The 21,391-nt window shown below is 42.2% G+C and overlaps 1 pseudogene and 1 gene segment (V, D, J or C); both read right to left on the bottom strand.

Moving 5' to 3' along the window:
* LOC307166294 (immunoglobulin lambda-1 light chain-like) overlaps positions 1-13,602 on the bottom strand; it is a 33,973-nt pseudogene extending 20,371 nt beyond the window's left edge. Inside the window, exons 1-3 of the transcript in view lie at positions 13,206-13,602; positions 12,894-13,070; positions 11,042-11,364 (exon numbers count right to left, since the gene is read on the bottom strand). The product of the transcript in view is annotated as an immunoglobulin lambda-1 light chain-like (transcript). The remainder of the gene's footprint in view (positions 1-11,041; positions 11,365-12,893; positions 13,071-13,205) is intronic.
* Positions 13,603-17,055: 3,453 nt separating this feature from the next.
* LOC307160911 (Ig lambda chain C region-like) lies at positions 17,056-20,390 on the bottom strand. The segment is given in 2 exons: positions 20,048-20,390; positions 17,056-18,538 (listed from the first exon to the last, which is right to left on the bottom strand).
* Between the last annotated feature and the right edge of the window lie 1,001 nt (positions 20,391-21,391).

Here is a 21,391-nt window from a genome sequence, read left to right as displayed (position 1 = left end):
GTCGGGGGGATGAAGAAGACTGTCCTGACCAAAAGATATTCCCTGCGGCTAAAGGTGAAGACATCCAAGGGAAAAGTGGCAGAGCACAAAATTCTCTGCTATGGCCTGGAAAACATTGCGGAGGTGACTCAATTAGTCACTGCCGAGCAACTGCAGAAGTTCTTCCCCAATGTACCCAGAGACGAACTGGTCCGTCCCACAAAGATTGACCTCCTTATCAGTCATCGGGAAGGTCGTCTTGTTCCCCAGCCAATCAAGATTGTGGGAGACCTCGCTGGGAAAGACTGTTGGGGGAACTCATCCCGATCTCATTGAGACAGTCGACCTGGCCGTGTACTGCTCTGAAACTCACCTTGCAAGGACCATGAGATCAGCCTCGATGGCGTATAAAGAGACCATCATACCTCAAGAAGAGGAAGGAAATGCGCTTGTCCGGAGCACTGCAACCGCCAACAAAGAGGTCTTCGAGTGGTTCAGGTGGGACAGCATCGGAGCTGCGTGCAGTCCTCAATGTGGCGGCTGCAAGTGTGGCAGGTGCCCCCCTGGAGGAAAAGAAATGACCCTCAAGGAAGAGCGGGACCTGGAAAAGATAAAAGAATGCCTAACATACGTGCTGGCGGACAAACACAGCAACTCTCCCCACTGGGACGCAGCTTATCCCTGGAAGACAGACCTCACAACACTGCCAGACAATCGGCAGGCAGTGGAGGCAACCTTCAGAAACACTGAGAAACGTCTGGAGAAGGAACCTGTGTGGAAGGCTGCATATAAAGAACAAATACATGAAATGGTTTCAAGAGGGGCTGCTGCAAAACTCACAAGGGAGGAAATTAACAACTGGGAAGGACCTAAATGGTACATCAGCCATCTGGTTGCACCGAACCCGCACTCCTCCTCAACTCCTGTGAGAATTGTGTGGAATAGTAGCCAAGAGTTCCGAGGCATAAGTCTAAATGATCTCCTTCACAAGGGTCCCGATGTACTCAATCCCATCAGAGGTGTCCTTTTGAGGTTCAGGAGTGGACTCCATGCCGCACTGGGTGACGTAAAAAAGATGTATAACTCAGTGTGGCTGAAAGATGATGAAGTTCACCTCCACCGCTTTCTCTGGAGAGACAACCCTGAGGACAACATTGAGGTGTTTGCAGTTGTCAGAGTCAATATCGGTGATAAACCCGCAGGATGTATCGCCCAAGTTGCAATGAAGGAGACGGCCAACCTTCCTCAGTTTGCTGATATGATTGAAGAACGGCGAGCTCTGACTGAGGACAGCTATGTGGATGACATCCTGACCTCACACGATGACCTCAGGACGCTGGAAAGGATCACCAAAGGGGTGGGGGAGATTTTGAAAGCGGGAGGCTTCTTCCTCAAACCGTGGGTTCTGTCATGCCAAAGTGGGAGGAGTGGAGCCCCTCCTGAAACAACTGTACCCAGGACCCTGGTACTGCCCAATCAAATGCATGATGGGGAGAACAAAGCTCTTGGGGTCGGCTACGAACCTGAGACAGACAAGCTTCGGTTGCTGACTTCTATCAACTTCTCTAAGAAAAGAGGGAAAATGAGGACAGGATTTAATCTGAGCATGGAGGATTTCAGGGAAGGAACACCAAATCCCCTTACCCGACGCATACTACTTAGCCAGATTGCCGCATTATACGACCCGATTGGTCTTGCCTCACCAGCCAAACAGAAGGGAGTGATGTTGGTACGAGAATCATTCCAGGAAGCTGGCAAGGACAATCCATCTAAAGACACATGGGATGCCCCTCTCTCACTAAAACTTCGAGAAGCCGCAATAACGCTCTTTGAAGAAATCGTGCGACTTGGCCAGGTAAGGTTTGAGAGAAGCCTCACGCCGCCTGGAGCCATAGGCCCACCAAAAGGGATCACGTTCTCAGATGGAAGCGAATCCTCCTATGGAGCTGTACTCTATCTGCGGTGGGAAATCCGAGACAAAGTTGTAGTGAAGTTGGTGGAATCCAAATCCAGCTAAACTGACCCCTCTCGACCAAAAGGGAGATGTGATCAAGGCGGAATTCTGTGGCGCGGTCTTCGCTACCCGCCTAAAAAAGTATTTTGAGAAGCACTGCCACATTAAAATCAAGCAATGGATTCACTTTGTGGACAGCCAAACAATCCTGGCAGCCATCCAAAAGGACAGCTACGGCTTCCAGACCTTTTTTGCTAATCGAATCGGTGAGATTCAGAAAGCCGGATATTTGGAAGATTGGAGGTGGATTGAAGGCAGACGAAACATTGCTGACATACTTACCAGAGGTGCAACTCCTGAGGAACTTAACGAAGGGTCAGAGTGGCAGCGAGGCCCTGAGTTCCTGAAATTGCCCAAGACCGACTGGCCTATGAAGATGGCCAGTGAGATTACATCCTCTGCTGCTGAAGATGTGGGAAAACTTCAGCGGAAAGCCTTCTCAGCAGTGGTCACCAGGGCCCAGTCAAAGGAAAGAATTGGCCTCAACGGGCCTGACATCAAGGCGGACCTCAAGCATGAAGGAGTCAACAGTAGACAGACATCGCCAGCTGTCCAGGATGGAACATCAGCAGACAGACAGAGAAGGCCCTGGGCAATTGGACTGGTGCGCCTTGTGGAACCTCAACGCTTCAGTTCTCTTTCCAAGCTGTGTGGTTCTATAGCCTGGACTCGACGGGCTGCAGAAAACTGGCTGAGAAGATGCCAGGCACCAGACTCATCAAAGTGGGAGGCAAACCGCTCTATCCTGTCTATTGAGGAGAGAGCACAAGCCTTCCGAGACCTGGTCCTCGCAGCCCAAGATGGTAGTCAGTTCCTGGACTCAACGCTGAACCGCTTGGTGGTCCACAAGGACGAGAGCACAGGAATCCTTCTCTGTGGTGGACGAATCCAGTCCTGGAATGAAGATGGAACAGCTGTTCCTTTAATTCCATTTCATTCATGAACGCTACTGTCAAGAGAAGCTCATGACGAGAACCATGAAGGTGTTGCTGCCACGCTTCTGCGCACCAGGAGGAAAGCATGGATTGTGCAAGGTCGGAGGATAGTAAAGAGAGTTGCAAACGACTGTATTACATGTCGCAAACTAAAAGGGAAGATGTGCCAGCAGAAGATGAGTGATCTGCCGCCAGAACGCTCACAGCGTGCTAACCCATTTGAGTATACCACACTTGACCTCTTCGGCCCCTTTGAAATCAAGGATGCTGTTAAGAAAAGAACAGGGAAAAAAGTCTGGGGCATAGTATTCTGTTGCATGGCATCAAGGGCAGTTCATGCGGACCTCGTTGATGACCAATCATTTGAAAGCTTTCTTCAATCTTACTCTCGCTTTGTATCATTGAGAGGCCATCCCAGAAAATTGTGGTCAGATAGGGAAACCAATTTCATTGGAGCTAAACCTGCCCTACAAGACTTGCATAGGTACTTAGCTACCTTACGGGAAGCATCAATAGAGGACAAAGCCGGCAAGAATGGGACAGTGTGGGCATGGAACTTTCATCCGGCTGACGCACCTCATCGCAACGGGGCTGCGGAAGCTGCAGTTAAGCTCATAAAAAGGGCTCTCACTAGCCTCGGAGGGACAACAAGCTCACTCACCTGGGGTGAACTCCAAACCCTCTTCTACCAGGCAGCTAACCTCACCAATGAAAGGCCAATTGACGCCAGGGCACAAGAACAAGAAGACTCTGTAGAGTATTTGACCCCCAATACTCTGCTTCTCGGAAGAACTAGGCAAGGAGGAGATACAGGAGGAATTGACTTATGCACTTGACATCCCTGGCGCCGTCTCAGAGCCATCCAGATTGGTGTGGATATGTTCTGGAAGAAGTGGAGTGAACTAGCCGGACCTAACTTATTCATTCGGCCAAAGTGGCACCAGACCCAAAGGAATGTAGCAATCGGTGACATTGTTTGGATTGCTGATCAAAACGCACTGCGAGGGCAATTCCGGCTCGGACGGATCCAGGCTGTGTACCCTGACAAGAAAGGACTTGTGAGAGACGCAGACGTTAAAGGGGTCATATAATGGTACATGCACTTTTACAAGTTGATTGCACTGAAATGTCTGTTGGCAGTGCCTGTACACAACCATCCTATCATGATTAAAATCCATCCAGTGGTTTTGTTTTAATCTCCATATATGTTTGACCATCTATGAAATCAAGCCGTTCGATATTGTGACGTCATAAGATCGTACGCCCCTCCCGCGATTGTGATTGACAGCCGTGTTTCAACACAAGACCCGCCCTGAGCGAGCTGTGACAGCCGTCGTCATAGTAGTCCGCCATTGTTGATATGCTGGAGTAGAATGGCGTCTAAGCGATTGTGGTGTTCTGTTCTTAGATGTAATAAGGAACACAGCAGTCATTTGGATGTTCCTAAATCTGAGCCGTTGAAGATGCAGTGGCTGAGTTTTGTTTTTGAAGCGATATGCCCAAAGGATTGACGCGGGGATTCCCTCACGGGGATTCCCCACGATCGTCCATGCTTTCATGTTTACGCGAATCATTTCACACCAGACAGCTTTACAAACGAGAAAAAACGGATCGGTACCAACGTGTTACTGCTGAACCTCCAGAAGATGTGAGTGTAATGTTTTATTAACCTTTATATTAGTATTTATATTAATCTTTGCGAAATTTGCAAACCTTGCTGCAGGCTTCACAATGAATGCGTCTAAGGTTTACACTCAGGGTACATTACGGCATGTTTTCTATGTACGACGTTCTCAATATAATTCATAATCACACGTTTATAACGAATAACACGTGGTTATTGTGTTAGATACGGTGTACCCACAGAACAGAGGGGCGGGGTGAGCAAAGCTCATTATCATTTAAAGACACATGCACTGAAACGGCGTGCTGAAAACAGAGCTGTTTTTGACCAGGTAAAATTAGTGTTTTCTTACAATACTAATGAGAATTTTTAATTAAAGTATATTACAAACTTTTAATTTAGACCCTAAAGAATCATATTAGCTTGTACAAAAATGGCATTATATGACCCCTTTAAGACGTGTGCAGGTCCTCCTGCCTCCCTAACAGTTGGGCAACTTAAGAGGAACCCTCAGCAGCTGACGTCAGTCATCCTACGGAGAGACGTGAGAAGACTGGTAGTCCTCATCCCTGTGGAAGACCAGTGACTCCTAGACCTCGTCTCTTCGGCCACCAGTTCTGCAGGTGCTGCCCAAGCGCCCAAGCCCCCCGATTCTGAAGGCATAACCTCAGGATACCTCTCTGTTTCTCTCTCTCTCTCTCTCTCTCTCTCTCTCTCTCTCTCTCTCTCTCTCTCTCTCTCTCTCCTCGCTGGTGGGTACGTATCTATGCCGCCTTTGCCCACTTGCACCACCATTCACGAAGAATGAAGAGTACATACCTCATATGACCAAACCTGGCAGAATACCACACATCTGTCTGGGGAGGTGCCTGAACAGTGACAATGGCGTCCTATTCTTCATGAAAAAAAAAAAAAAAAAAATTATGTGGTGTAATGTAATGTTTTGTCTGTGACCGCCTTGAATCACATGATCAGTCGGTCAAGTGGGAGGTGTCGCGTTCACTACGTCACGGGTGTTTAACAGCAATGTAACGCAGGTTAATAAGTGGGAGGTTCACTTACCTGATTAAAGCACGGGCCAGTCAAGAGTTGAAACGTAGACCAGTAAAAAACGGTGTGTTAGAATCCAGTATGAATGAGCACGAGCTATAAGCGGGAGCGAGTACTAGTTTTGGCATGTTGTTTCGTCAGGAGAGATGCGCCAACGGTAAGCTGCTGTTTCTATCCATTGAGCTGCGGTTTGTCTGTAAACAGTATATGTGCAAACTTGCGCTACCACTGTGCTGCCGATTGTCTGGGCGCAATTGTAATGCTTGATAACTGTTACTTTGGTCACGCTGATAAAACCTTGTTTGCGGTCTGATGTTTATCATTGTCGGCTCGATAGTATCTGTGTATATTCCAGCGAATGTTTGAAATTGGAGCGTTTCACTATCACACGAGTTACTTCCTGTTTGCGGTGCTTGATGGGTAATGTAGTTAGTCGCTTTACACTGGATGTAATGTAATATAATGGATTGCTATGCTCAGCGTTGCTATTTAAAACTACACTCACTGGTTTTCACTTTAGGCCAACATACTGAGAACACTTTTGTGGTTTTGGGCTATTGGTTTAATGTGTAACATTGACATTCATGTACATTTGGTGTGTGTGAAATTGTTGCATTTCTGTGTTTAGATGCATGTGCTTTGTTTAGTCATTCAGTTTAAACACTAAGTATATTATAATATTTATAATACTAAATACTGACTATATTTGGAATTTATATTTTTATTTATATTTGTGTATTATTCAGATTTTATGCTATATTATGTATGTGGCTATCAATATTGTTGTTTACGCCATAGCTTTTCTATTTTTTACAGGTTTATAACCTGTTATTTGTGGACTAATCAACTGTGTATGGAAAATTAATCACAGTAAATAAAAAACCACAAAGAGTCATAACAACGTGTCCTCTCCTGACGCCCCGTTCGGTGGGGAGAGTCTTAAAGAACCGAACAATAGTAGTTACTAGATTGTTAATAATGTGTTACTCATTTGTTCCTTTGTAGTTATTCATTAACAAAGGAACCTTATTCTAAAGTGTTACCAAGCATTCCATAACCTTGGAGCAGAAACGGAAAAAGCTCGACCACCCATAGACTTCAGTTTTAATGTAGGCTGAAGAGTACAAGAGTCGGAAGGACGTAGAGAATGAGTTTGAATGTTACGAAGATATGTTGGAGCTGACCCATGAACAGCTTTATATGTTTAAAATCTAAGTGTTAAAATCAATACGTGCCTGTACTGGAAGCCAATGCAGTCTATAAAGAACTGGAGAAATATGACGAGCAGTTGTGTAAGTCAGGATGTGTGCGGCTGAATTTTGAATATATTGAAGTTTCTCATTAGACTCATCAGGAAGACCAGAATAAAGAGAATTGCAGTAATCAAGCCTCAGCGTAATAAAGGCATGGATAAGCCTTTCTGCATCAGGCAGTGATAGAGAGGGTCGAAGTCTGGCAAGATTTCTGAGGTGGAAAAACGCAGCTTTCAAGATCATTGCAATATGGGCATCAAATGTCAGCTGTGAATCAAAAATAACGCCAAGATTACACACTAGAGATGATGGAGACACTAAATCAGAGTTAGTAAATAGATTGAGATTATAATAAAGTAGAAATTGCAGAATAATCTCAACATTCATTTGTAATTCATCATTAATCTGAGGTGTGAAGTAGTGCTCTTATCATCTGTTGTCTAAAAGCAGAAGTGAATGTGAGCAGTGAGGAGGTTTTTGTCATGGTGTGAATCACTGTGATACGACCTCTTTAGCAGTGTTGTCTCATGTGTTACAGTAATACACTGCAGAATCACCAACATCCACATTACTGATGATCAGACTATAGTCAATCTTTGACTGAGCTGTAGATGTGAAGCGGCTGGATGTAAAACCATCTCCATATTTGTTAGGAGAGCTGTGTGACTGATAGAATCTCAACACAAACTGAGGAGCTGCATTTGGACTCTGTTTATACCAGCTGACATAATAGCCATCATCCTTTACAACGTTACAATTCATAGTCACAGATTTGCCTTTTTGTTCTGTCAGCACAGAGGGTTTCTGTTTGAACACTTTCACAGATCTGACACCTGAAAAATTATAATCAGTACAATTAATTTCATCAACTTTGACACCCCTGAGAGAACAACATGTAGTTCGGTTCTCCTGATTCTTTTGGTCAAGACCGAAAAAAGAAAACAATACATAGTCCTGATTCGCTCAGCATTCACAGTGTCATTTTTAACACCAGACCTAAAGATACAAAGAAAAGAAAAAAGAAAATATTATATGTTGCGATGGAACTTGTCGAACATCCAAAACAATGCTGTGTTCTGCGCTAAATTCGCTCGCTGTGAGTAATTATGATGGTATATGATGGAGCTGACAACCGACAAGCTGTTTTTATGCAGTTTTTTTAGCATGAGGAATTTCTAGCTTTAAGACACGAGATAAAGTGTTTGTTTGTCATCTTTTTCACCAGTTGCTGTCATTAATTGTTTTGGTCCCACTTTATATTATGTGGCATTAAGTACTATATGTACTAACATTGAAATTAATCATTTGATACAATAGACTTATTGTGTACATACATGTTTTTACATTGTACTTTTTTTTTTACTTTTACATTTTACATTTTTACATTGTAACTATAGCTGTAATTCATTTATGTAATTACATTTATATTTAAACTGTTGACCCTTCCTTCACACCTCAACCCACCATTAAACCAACCCATGCCACCAAACCTGTCCCTAACCTTCCCTGTATCACACCTTAACAGCAGCAAAGTGTTTTACAACATGAACACAATAAGTACATTGTACATATGTTTTGATGTAAGTACATAGAACTTAAAGCCACTTAATATAAAGTGGGACACATTTTTTTCTGTGTTATTATTGTTCATTTGTAGATGAGATTGCATGATTATTTGCAGCCAAAGATGAGAGTAATCTGTTGTTAACATTGAGTGAATTCACTTTGGGAAGAAGATGCCGTTTGTCGGGCGTTTCAAACGAAAGTGAACAACTGAATCCATCACATACTGTAAGTTTGTTAGTGAAGGGAACATGCTATGGTCACTTCAAGAAAGTGTGTCTTTACACCTGAGGACCAGAGATGAGAAACTGCTGTAGCTTCAGAAGACCTGGAATACACAACATTCACGAGTTTGTGTGCCCATATAATCTTAGCGTAAGTGGTAAACGGATTTGGCTTGCTGTCCGCTATAGAGGGGCTCAGAGAGGACATTCTCCTCGAGCTCCGATCGCCCCCTATTACACAGGCCAAGTATGGTACAAAAGGAGGAGAAGGAGAGGAGGAGGGATGTCGAAAGAACTAACCACGAGAAATGATAAGAGGCTGGTTTTATATCTTGGTATTAATTAGAAGATTAGATGAGCGTACTCCTCCCGAAATTACATTAATAACTTCACTTATATATGTTGATAAACATATTTTTCTAAAATAATTACTGACAGGACAGAAAAGTAAAGTTTTAGTTAGTAAATTAGATTAATCATAATGGATTAAGAAGAGAAGTAGTGCTCTTATCATCTGTTGTCTAAAAGCAGAAGTGAATGTGAGCAGTGAGGAGGATTTTGTCATGGTGTGAATCACTGTGATACGACCTCATCAACAGAGCTGTCCCATGTTTGACAATAATACACTGCAGAATCACCAACATCCACATTATTGATGATCAGACTATAATCTGATGTAGATGAATGTGTTGATGTGAATTTAGGAGCAGAGAAACCAGATCCATATTCAACTGAGCTCCAGTCATGTTTAAATCTTAACATATATTGAGGAACTCCTCCTGGAGTCTGTTTGTACCATCTAGCAGGAGAATCAGTTACTGTCCCCAGATTACAGTCCAGTTTAGCTGTTTCTCCTTTATTGACTGTGATTAATGGACTCTGAGTCACTACAGTCACTCCACTGACACCTGCAGAATAAACACATCCTTTATATGAGATTGTGTGTCAAAACACTTTAAATCTGACATCAGAAATGAGGAAAACTTACAGGTCAGAAGAGTAAAGAAAGCACAGAATATCGTGATCATCTTGTGATTTGGTCTGTGTGACGAGTAAAGATGAGCAGTGCTGTAGAATAATGCTGAGATGATCAGAGAGAGAAACTTTAAGACAGTCAAGAGCTCTTAGAGGGAGGAGCCACTGAAAGACCCGCCCACCTCTTACAATAGACACGCCCACATCTGACAAACTACACGTGCTTCTCACTTCTTCACTGAGGAAAATGTGTTCAAGTTTTTCTCAATTGATTTGACACAAACTCAGATCACTGTTCTCAAAAAAATTAACACAGTGATCTGAACACTTTATAATTGTCCTAAACAAAAGTTTTCATTTATTTCATACAAATTACAAATCATATGCATTTTTTTTTCTCAAAACATTCAGTACAAGCTTCTCAAATGTTGACAGTTTACATATCCAACCCAACATTTTATAATTATCAGGAAAAAACATTTGCAACTCTTTTTATTGAATTTACAAAAAAAAAAAAAAAACCACAAAAATGTATGTACCATTTTTCCAAACACAGCAAACAAAACTCTGTAATTTCTCGTATTCTCAATCGCACATGGAATTATTTCATTTGGCCCCAAACTGGTATCTTCTGGTTAATAATACACACATCACTGGAAATGCAATTTGTGTAATTGTTTACACAGCTATCACAATTGCATTAACGATAAAAACTATTTTCAGAAGTAACAAACGTTGTTATGCAAATTAAAAAAAAGAAGAATAAGCATGAGAAGAGGAAAGAAAGAGGTGGAAGAGTGGAAGAGAGTTGAGGAATGGGAGAGGAAAAGGTAGAAAGAGATGAAGAGGAGAGGAGGAGAGAGTTTAAGAAAAGGAGAGGGAGAAGAGATGGGTGAAGTGGAGGACATTGGTGAAGGGGAAAGAATAAGAGGAGAAATTGAACAAAGACAAAAGGAAGGGATGAAAGAGGAGTGAAGAGACGTAGAATGTACAGACTTTCAAATTAAATGGAAAATCACCCTAATTGACCATGTAATAAATTATAGATTATTCTTGAGAGAAGCTGAAACAGATCAAAAGTGTTAAAAAGACATTCCACGTCTATATTTATGAGTGTTGTACTATAGTGTACATTTGTAGTTTTAGGAGAGGAGAATCCAGATCCATATTCAGGAGAGCTTCAGCCATGGTAAGACTCCAGCTCCAAACAGGACAAATAACATCATAGAAGAAACATAAGAGACGAGTTAACTTAACAGACACAATAGTTAAGAAATTGGAGAATATTCTCAGCATCTGTGATTAGCTTGTAATTCATCATGAATCTGAGAAGTGAAGTAGTGCTCTTATCATCTGTTGTCTAGAAGCAGAAGTGAATGTGAGCAGTGAGGAGGTTTTTGTCATGGTGTGAATCACTGTGATACGTACTCTTTAACAGAGTCATCCCATGTGCTACAGTAATACACTGCAGAATCACCAACATCCACATTACTGATGATCAGACTATAATCTGATTTAGATGAGTGTGTTGATGTGAATTTAGGAGCAGAGAAACCAGATCCATATGATGGAGAGCTCGAGCTATGATAAAATTTTAACACATATTGAGGAACTCCTCCTGGAGTCTGTTTGTACCATCTAGCAGAATAACCAGTTACTGTCCCCAGATTACAGTCCAGTTTAGCTGTTTCTCCTTTATTGACTGTGATTAATGGACTCTGAGTCACTACAGTCACTCCACTGACACCTGCAGAATAAACACATCCTTTATATGAGATTGTGAGTCAAAACACTTTAAATCTGACATCAGAAATCAGGGAAAACTTACAGGTCAGAAGAGTAAAGAAAGCACAGAATATCGTGATCATCTTGTGATTTGGTCCGTGTGACGTGTAAAGATGAGCAGTGCTGTAGAATAATGCTGAGATGATCAGAGAGAGAAACTTTAAGACAGTCAAGAGCTCTGAGAGGGAGGAGTCACTGAAAGACCCACCCACATCATACAATAGACACACCCACATCATACAATAGACACACCCACATCTGACAAACTACACATGTGCTTCTCATGTCATCACTGAAAAAAATAGGCTTGTTCGTGTCACGGTGTGACAAATAACAATTAGAAAAGAGATTAAAGCCCTTGTGAATGCAGTGTTATTTGGAGACCTCCTGTGGACACCCGTCTCATTGCACCGCGAATCTGTTGCTATGGCAGTGTTGTGAGAGGGACACGTATTCAGGTGGGGCTTTAAAAATAGAGAGGAAACAGACTGTCGGTGTGGTTCTCCTCCCGTGAGATACTGTGTTTGTCGGCGGGCTGTTTTGTATTTGAGGCTGGGCTGTGAAGCGGGCGAAGATTGAAGCTGAGAAGTGGAAAGAAGAGAGTGAAGTATTTATCAACGAAAACCCAAGGAATATCGTCAGCAGTGGGGAAGACGTAAAGTGATGAGTATTGGATTCGTTGTTTATATGCACTAACACTGAAGTGGTGTTGAGAGTTTGGAAAGTGTGTGGCACGAGTGAACTAGTACACCGAGTGAATTGTTGATCTGTCTCCAACTTTTGTCTGTTCCTCGCTGAATGTGATGATCTCTGCACCCGTTTTCTGCTGTCTCTGGAGAGAAGTTGAGCCCTTGCGAGAGACGAGAGTCGATCTGGTGGGAGAAAGACCGGTGGGTGAGTGCTGGCTCGAATGCACGGTGTGCGAGTGGAATGCAGTGCCTGAAGTGACGATTCACACGGTTTGTGTTATGGAGTGAAGTTCATCGTGTGGAGAAGTAATAGTAGTCTGCTGTGCACTCTCTCCTTACAGTCTTTCACTCGCCGTCTCCAAGGAAGGTTTTGATATATCAAGCGCCCAACTTACCATTTTGAGATAGCCCGGCTCTGTTAATGCTGAATGTTTTATATGCTGTTGAACTGTTAAACCCTGCTACATTGTTACAGTGTACAGCTGAAGTGGAGTGTCTCGCTTAAAGCATCCTCCCCGCCTGGTGGTCTCCACACGCTCCTAACGAAAGCCGCTGCCCTGTTCAGAACGAGAGAAGGTATTGCAGCTGAATGTTTCATCTACGGTTGAACTGTTAAACCCTGCTACATTGTTACAGTGTACAGCTGAAGTGAAGTGTCTCGCTTAAAGCATCCTCCCCGTCTGGTGGTCTCCACATGCTCCTATTGAAAGCCGCTGCCCTGTTCAGAAAGAGAGAAGGTATTGCAGCTGAATGTTTCATCTACTGTTGAATGGTTAAATCCTGTTGCATTGTTACAGTGTACAGCGGAAGTGAAGTGTTTCGCTTAAAGCATCCTCCCCGCCTGGTGGTCTCCACACGCTCCTATCGAAAGCTGTTGCCCTGTTCAGAAAGAGAGAAGCGCACAGCCGAAGTGGAGTGTCTGGCTCGAAGGGTCCTCTCCGTCTGGTGGTCTTCACAAGCCCCAACGAAAGCTCCTGCCCTGTTTAGAAAGAGAGAAGTGCACAGCCGAGAGGGAGCGTCTCACTTAAAGTGTCCTCTTGCCTGGTGGCCCTCCATGCCCGCGTTGCAAGCTGCTGCCGCTGTTGAGAAGAAAGAGAATAGCTGCGGCACGTACCTCGATCGAAGTGTCGTCCAGTTGTCCAAGGTTCTCTCCCGTCCCGGCTCAAGGCCCCCGTTCCACTTGGCTTGGCCCAGAGGACACCTGCTGGGATATACTCACCTGCTTCCCCTCCTGGCCTGGCCCGCTCGCCACCCTGTGATCCGTCCGAGTTTGAGATCACCGCTCCCTGGGTACTTACCTCTGGGCAGCATCCGGGACTAGTTCCATTCCCGCCATGAGTACTACCTGGTTCCAGTCCGAATGGGGTCCGTATAACCACGACTTCCTCAAGGGTCCTGTAAAGAGTACTTACCCAGTGACCTACCTGGACGGTGTGAGTTCCCTCTGATCCCTCTTCAACGAGCTGCAGGGCTGCCACGAACGTCCTTCCCTCTACGGCCCAGGGGGCCATCGAATTGCTACTGGCGACCAGAAGGAAGATTTTAATTAGGACTTTTCAAATTATTTGCTTTTAACTTAAAGAAACTGTTGCTCCTTTATTCTCTTGTCTGTCTGGTCCTTGACACGCTCCTCGAGGTGGTACCCGGTCTCCAGGGGTGGGTGCAGTCTGGCTTGGCCCACCCCGACCTGTGACATTCGACTTAATGCAGCTCTGCGCAGACCGATCGCTGGCTGACTTAAAGCAGTGCATGCCGGTTAGAAATTTTGTCCGACTTGATACAGCGCCGACACCACATGACTGTGACGTATGCCATCAAAGTACCGCGAGAGCGATTCGAGAGTAGCCGGAGAACTCAGCCAGCACAGCTTCTCAAGAGCGGCTGCACGAGGGCTGATGACGACACAGTTGTTCCACGATTGGCCGGATTAGTGTTTATTCAAACACCTTTAGTTCCTCTAAAGCTCACAAATCAGTTTATTATAACAGTAAACACTCTTTCATGTAGTTGTGATGGTATATTGTGTCATGTTTATCAAATTAAAACTGATTAAAAAACGTAGACTCCACTTCATTGATAGTAGCTTATGTTGAACTTTATTCTTGTTCAAACAGACGCTGTATGAAGCAGTACATAAAGTATTGAATGAAAATGTCTCTGAAACATCTATTATTTGGCAAATATTGCATTTATTTCACTTCAGCTGTGGTAAAGTATGCAAACACCACGTGAGCGGTCACTACGGGAACCAGAAAGTGTCCGACTTCACGTCTCCGTTTGCAGCTCCTCCCCGCCTGCACGCGGCTACTCTCGCCGATCGCTTACATCCAGTCGCAGCCGATGTCGAACACACCTAATTGATTTGACACAAACTCAGATCACTGCTCTCAAAACAATTAACACAGAGATCTGAATGCTTTATAATTGTCCTAAACAGATTGTAAGTGTGTCATATTCTCAATTGCATATAGCGTGATTTCACTTGGCCCCAAACTAGTAGGCTAATCTGATGGTTAATAATACACACATCACTGGAAATGCAGTTCTTCTAATTGTTTACACAGCTTTCACAATTGCAGTAAAGATAAAAAAAAGAAGCATGAGAAGGCAAAAGAAAGAGGTGTGGAAGATGGTGGAGAGAGTTGAGGAACGGGAGAGGAAGAGTGAAACAGGTAGAAAGAGATGAGGAGGAGAGAGTTTAAGAAAAGGAGAGGGAGAAGAGATGGGTGAAGTGAGATCCATATTCAGGAGAGCTTCAGCCATGGTAAGACTCCAGCTCCAAACAGGACAAATAACATCATAAAAGCAACATAAGAGATGAGTTAACTTAACAGACACAATAGTTAAGAAATTGGAGAATATTCTCAGCATCTGTGATTAGCTTGTAATTCATCATGAATCTGAGAAGTGAAGTAGTGCTCTTATCATCTGTTGTCTAAAAGCAGAAGTGAATGTGAGCAGTGAGGAGGTTTTTGTCATGGTGTGAATCACTGTGATACGTACTCTTTAACAGAGTTGTCCCATGTGCTACAGTAATACACTGCAGAATCACCAACATCCACATTACTGATGGTCAGACTATAATCTGTTTTAGATGTCTCCAGCTCCAAACAGGACAAATAACATCATAAAAGCAAGAGACGAGTTAACTTAACAGACACAGTTAAGAAATTGGAGAATATTCTCAGCATCTGTGATTAGTTTGTAATTCATCATGAATCTGAGAAGTGAAGTAGTACTCTTATCATCTGTTGTCTACACTGTAACCCTTTACTGTAAATTTACAGCGAATTTCCTATAGAATTGTACTGTATTTCCATAATACAGTATTAGGCTGTATCTTTTACAGAACAGCTGTAAATATACAGCACATTTCTGTTTTCAACCCGATAAATTCGTATTACAGTATCATACTGTAAAGGCATTGCATTGTGGAATTGATTCCTTTCGCGCTCAATTCAGTTCAAATGTGACGCGAGCAGACAGTAGCTACTACAGGCAAACTTGATTTGTCAGCGGGATTCAACTGAACAGAATAATCATTCCTGTTATCAAGATAAACAGTGTCTGCGAATCTGTGAGCAATTTTTAAGCTTTTGTGAGCTTCGGTTCGTGTTTCAAACATTAGTTGCCTTTGAAGCAGCAGAAAATGTACAACAACGTTACATGAAGATGGATGGAAGAATTTGTCATCTGAATAATCTAACCTGCGCCTGTGACGATAAGTGGGATTTAGAGTTTGAGAAGATGGAAAATTGTTCAACTGAGTGATACGGTAAGTCAAAATATATATTTTTTGCGCTCGCATTTCTACATTGTTTCCACGTAACGTTAGGCCTATTTGGTTTGATTTTGCGAACGCGGTTTACTACCGCGGCCGCACAAACAATTCACTCTGTTCCACTTGTTTACCAAGTAGCAGCTAACATTAACGTTAACTTCGATATTTCACATAATAGGCAACATTTACCATGTTATTTGCATGACCTGCTTTTGATATATATAATTTTCGTTTCAGGCTTTGTAATCTGATGACGGTCCAGTGCTAATGTAAGTGCTTTTAAGTAGTGTTACAGTTATAGTCTATCTATGTGGTAAAAAAAAAATGCTATCGAATGCTGTCAGTTCTGTGATCGTGCTTTTGAAGTGGAGTACTGTAAATGCTGTTTACTGTACTAGTTCTGTAAAAATACAGTATGTGGCTGGAAACTATGTCAGCTGCCAGTATTTTACTGTAAATTTACAGTACAACGTTTTACAGTGTAAAAGCAGAAGTGAATGTGAGCAGTGAGGAGGTTTTTGTCATGCTGTGAATCACTGTGATATGAACTCATTAACAGAGCCATCCCATGTGTGACAGTAATACACTGCAGAATCACCAACATCCACATTATTGATTGACAGATGACAATCGGACTTCGATGGATAAGAGACTGTAAATTTAGGAGAGGAGAATCCAGATCCATATTCAGGAGAGCTCCAGCTATGGTACGAGTTTAACACAAACTGAGGCGTTCCTCCTGCGACCTGTTTATACCAGCGTCCACCATCAGTAGAGCTGCCTGTGTTACACACCAATGACACAGTCTGTGCTTTATTGACTGAGATTAATGGAGGATTCTGCGTCACTACAGTCACTCCACTGACACCTGAGAATAAACACACCATTACTGAGACTCAATATCACATATTCATGATCATATTAGATGTGCATCTTAAACTGCAGTGATGTCTTACATGACAGAGTGATGATGAGGATGATGAAGACCGTCAGCATGTTGTGAGTGTGTGATGTGAGACTGAACAGAGAAGAGCGATCAGAGACGAGCTATAAGAGACTGAAGAGGGAGGAGCCTCTCAGTGACATCATCATTCATCATCATACACATCATCACGAAACATACAATATATTTACCTAAACTTATGTAATAACATACTAGGTTGAAATACTTTCTTTTTTTTTAATTGTAAGTCTTCAAACATATCAAACATTTTTTTTGGTGAGAGGAAACTTGATTTACAAAAGAGTTTCTTATTCATTAAAACAACGCAAGCAACAAATTCAAAAGTTTGAGAAAAAAAAGTCTCTGATGTTCTGAAATATTTAAAACCTGTCATAAGTCAGTGTTAGAAACAGTAAGAGACAAAAACAATGTCACAAATTTCACCAACTATTATATAACTAACTAACTATTATTTATTTTTAAGTTCATTTTGTTTTTCTTCTTGCCAGTATTTTGAATTCATTTTATTGCTCCTTCATTATTGTTCATGTGCAGATGAAGATTCCTGATCATTTGCTGTTAAAGCTCTTGTCTGGTTGAATGAACAGATAAAAAGAGACAGAGAAACTGCTGATTTCCATAGAGCTGATTATAACAGCAGGTGTTTCCTGTGTGTCAGAATCAACTTCCTGTCCTGAAGAAAATCTCCACAGCTCACTGCATCTGCTAGAAGACACACTTCAGCATCAACTTTACAATCCAGATTCACATGATGTCGTATCACACGAATGTCAGGCCATCAGGAGCATTTTGTTTCTCATAGTTTAGATCGTAACTTTACTGTATCAAATAATAGTCATTTTTTCATTTGTCATTGAGTCACTCTTCATTATCAGTCATGTGATCGTCTCCATATTCAGACGACATTCATCTCTGCTGTGCTCTGAACAAATCATATTTACTAGCAGTAACACTCGTTTAATTTGCTCTTTCCTCTGAAGATCTGAGGTTTCATATTTTAAAACTGAAGACATGGTTTATATGAGTATTTACACAATGATACTACTTTTATTATTCATTCTTCCATTGATCGTAGAAGTGAAAACTGACTTAGTAAAGAAGTAGTTAATACATTTTGAATGGTTACATATTTAATTTTTTTACAAAATCAAGAAGAAAACTGTTTGTTGAACATGCGGTTTATTAAACAGGTTGTAAATCATCTTACATCAGCATTAAAGCCAGAATATTGTCTGCAGAAAACGACACAGTTCAGGCTACTAAGTTACATTCTTGAACTATTTTTAATATATATTCATGATTTCTATTATACTACGTCAGAAGATATTATCACTCGCTATCATAATCCCTCAAACAACACATCAGATCCTCTGAGTTTAGTCGCTGCATTGAGATTTCTTGATGCTTGTGCTGGTGATTTTTGAGGCGACAGACGCTTCACATGTCAGCTCTTGGTCTTTGTCCCACTCTGAGCTCTCAATGGTTAAATAACTGCTCATCTTGAATTTCTGATCAGGCTGCTGTTCAGCAGAGCCGGTGAAGACACCTGTAGTAACAGAGTTCCCGTTCACAAGCCAGCGCACATCAGCAAAAGCCACAGACATGTGATTGATCAGACACACCAGAGTGACTTTACTGGAGCTGATCAGATCTTCTCTGGATGGACGGAGGATGTTCAGCACAGGAGGAGCAACATCAGCATCTGCATCAGCATCAACACAAATCACCATTAACATGGACAAACATCTGCATCAGCATCAACACAAATCACCATTAACATGAACAAACATCTGCATCAACATCAAAACAAATCACCATTAACATGGACAAACATCTGCATCAGCATCAACACAAATCACCATTCACGAGTTCACACTTACAAATAAGTCAGATAGAATAAATGCGTATTTGGCGTGCTGTCCGAGGAGAGGGCTCCGGGCTCGGTATTTGGCCCGAACCCAGAGTACTCCCCCCGTATTCCTGGCTGTGAAGAACAAGCCAAGAGTGAGGAGTCGGGGTGGTGGAGGGATGCTGAAAACTGTCAAGGAAGTTAGGTGAGTTGACAGAGTGAATATATATATATGCTTCCTCTCATGCTGATAGGGTAGACATGGTAATTGTTTGATGAGTTGATTGATTGATTGCTTGATTATTTGAACGTGCTCCTCCCGAACTTTGTTAATAAAACATCATTTAACATGGACAAACATCTGCATCAGCATCAACACAAATCACCATTAACATGGACAAACATCTGCATCAGCATCAACACAAATCACCATTAACATGAACAAACATCTGCATCAGCATCAACACAAATCACCATTAACATGGACAAACATCTGCATCTCAGACACACATCTGACATATTAAACTCTGACTACATTTAAACTTTGAAAATGTCACACATCACCATGTCAACATGTCAAATTATTTAATAAATAAATAATATCATAATTATTTATGTTTAAAACATGCATCTCAATGTCTTTATTGACTTGCAACACAAAATAGTGCATGTATGTGGGTAGTTTGTTGGATTGTTATTTTCTACATCGAGATTTTAGGTTGAAATGTGAATATATTTGTCACACAGTGTATATTTTAGATGCTGACACTATATTTTCTACCATTTTTAATCATCTTCGTGCCTTCACTAGCTCATTTTCAACTGTCTATACAGCGTGACATAAAGGTACAAATTGAGTAATACACTAGTTAATAAAAGCTTCATGTATAATAATTATTAAAAAAACATTTAGCAAAACAGTTTTAGATGTAATACAGCACGTCACACTGCAGGTCAACTTCTCATGTGTTGTTTCACAGATACTGTACATAATTAGTTCAATGAGGATTTTTAAAAATTAAAATAAAATTAAACACAAAGTAGATGCTTGTCCTTAAATCACAACATGAAAAAGTCTGTTCTATAATAATAATAATAATAATAATTATTATTATTATTCTTAATTGAATAAAAAGTACAACCAGATAAAAACACAGATGAAAGTTAAAGCTGCAGTGAAAGTCTTGTCAGTATTTCAGGACTGTTTACTGGAGGTGCTGATAAAACTGTCTCTGACTGAATTCACACATTTATCTAAATTAACTACAATAATGAGTTTATATTTCTATAATGAAGTTTAGGCTATATTTAATACAGTGAAACGATTTTAAAAACTGAAAATACAGTGTAAAGATCACTTACCAGTCACAATGAGTTTTGTTCCTTGTCCGAATACCACAGTGACACATTTCATATGTTCAGTCGTACAAAAACCTCCTCAGTCTGTGAAGAGACACAAACAGAAGTGAAACACTCACTCAACCTCGGCTGACTGTGTCCTTTACACATTTATTTCATGGAGAAATGTTTCAGATTCAAACACAAACACATTTATGTTGCTGTTTTAGTCTTCATATTTGCTGTATTTGACGGCTGTGTATTAAAGTGCTGTGAAACACAATGTCATATGGCTGTTGTTATTCTGAGGTGTCAGTGACTGCAGTGAATCTGCTGTTGTCTCAGTGTGTTCACACTTGTAGTTCGGTTCTCCTGGTTCTTTTGGTCCAGACCAAAAAAAAGAAAACAATACATAGTCCTGATTCAACACCGGTTTTCACCTGTGGGTCACGGCTGAGTGCGTCTTTTCTACACTCATTGACAAACGAACATTTTCTCGCCTATCGTGCGTCTACATTACACCCGTACCACTAAAAAGACGGTTTATATCCAAGACTTCAGTCATAAATTAGTATTAATATTGATAGAATCACTGGTAGCGTCGTTGCTAACTTACTGTCCATCTGTTAAAATGGCGAATATATCAGATGTATGTTGTCTACCTTTTGGTGCAGGTGAGGACACATTCGAGCTGCACGCGGTGCAGTCTGAGCTGGAAGCTGTAGAGAAGCAGATCCGCAACCTTTTAGAGAAACAAGCCGAGCTGATAGACTGGCGTTTAGCTCTTGAAACATCACACGCCGATGCACACAAATCAGTGACTAACATTAGTAATAATCCGCTCACCCCGACCTCGTCTACTCCGTGCGTTTCTCAGCATTGGTCCCGAGCGACTAGGTCACCCTCAGCCATGGTTTCATTCACTCCGGCTCCGACACGCCACCACGAAGCCTGGCTGGTTCCGCAGCGGAAGACGCGGGCCAGGACCAGAGCAAGAATCTCTCCGCCCTTCCCGGTTTTCGAGATCTCCACCCAGAACCGCTTCTCCCCTCTTCGCGAAACAGAACGCGATGCTATGATCATCGGCAATTCCATTGTCCGGCACGTCCACGCTACGTTAGGTAAAAGTAAGGTGCGCACTCACTGCTTTCCTGGTGCTCGTGTTCTTGATGTCGCTGCGCGGGTACCCGAGATCTTGAACAGTGACGAGCGTGTCGGAGCCGTCGTGTTGCACGCGGGAGTGAACGATATCAGGCTGCGGCAGACGGAGGTTCTGAAGAAAGACTTCAGGAGCCTGATCGAGACGGTACACAGCACATCGCCTGAAAAAACTATCATTGTGTCTGGACCACTTCCCACGTACCGACA

This window comes from Squalius cephalus (assembly GCF_949319135.1).
Source record: "Squalius cephalus genome assembly, chromosome: 1".
NCBI lineage: Eukaryota > Metazoa > Chordata > Actinopteri > Cypriniformes > Leuciscidae > Squalius > Squalius cephalus.
The sequence above is the reverse complement of the archived record's forward strand: the minus strand, read 5'-3'. Positions and strand labels throughout refer to the sequence as shown.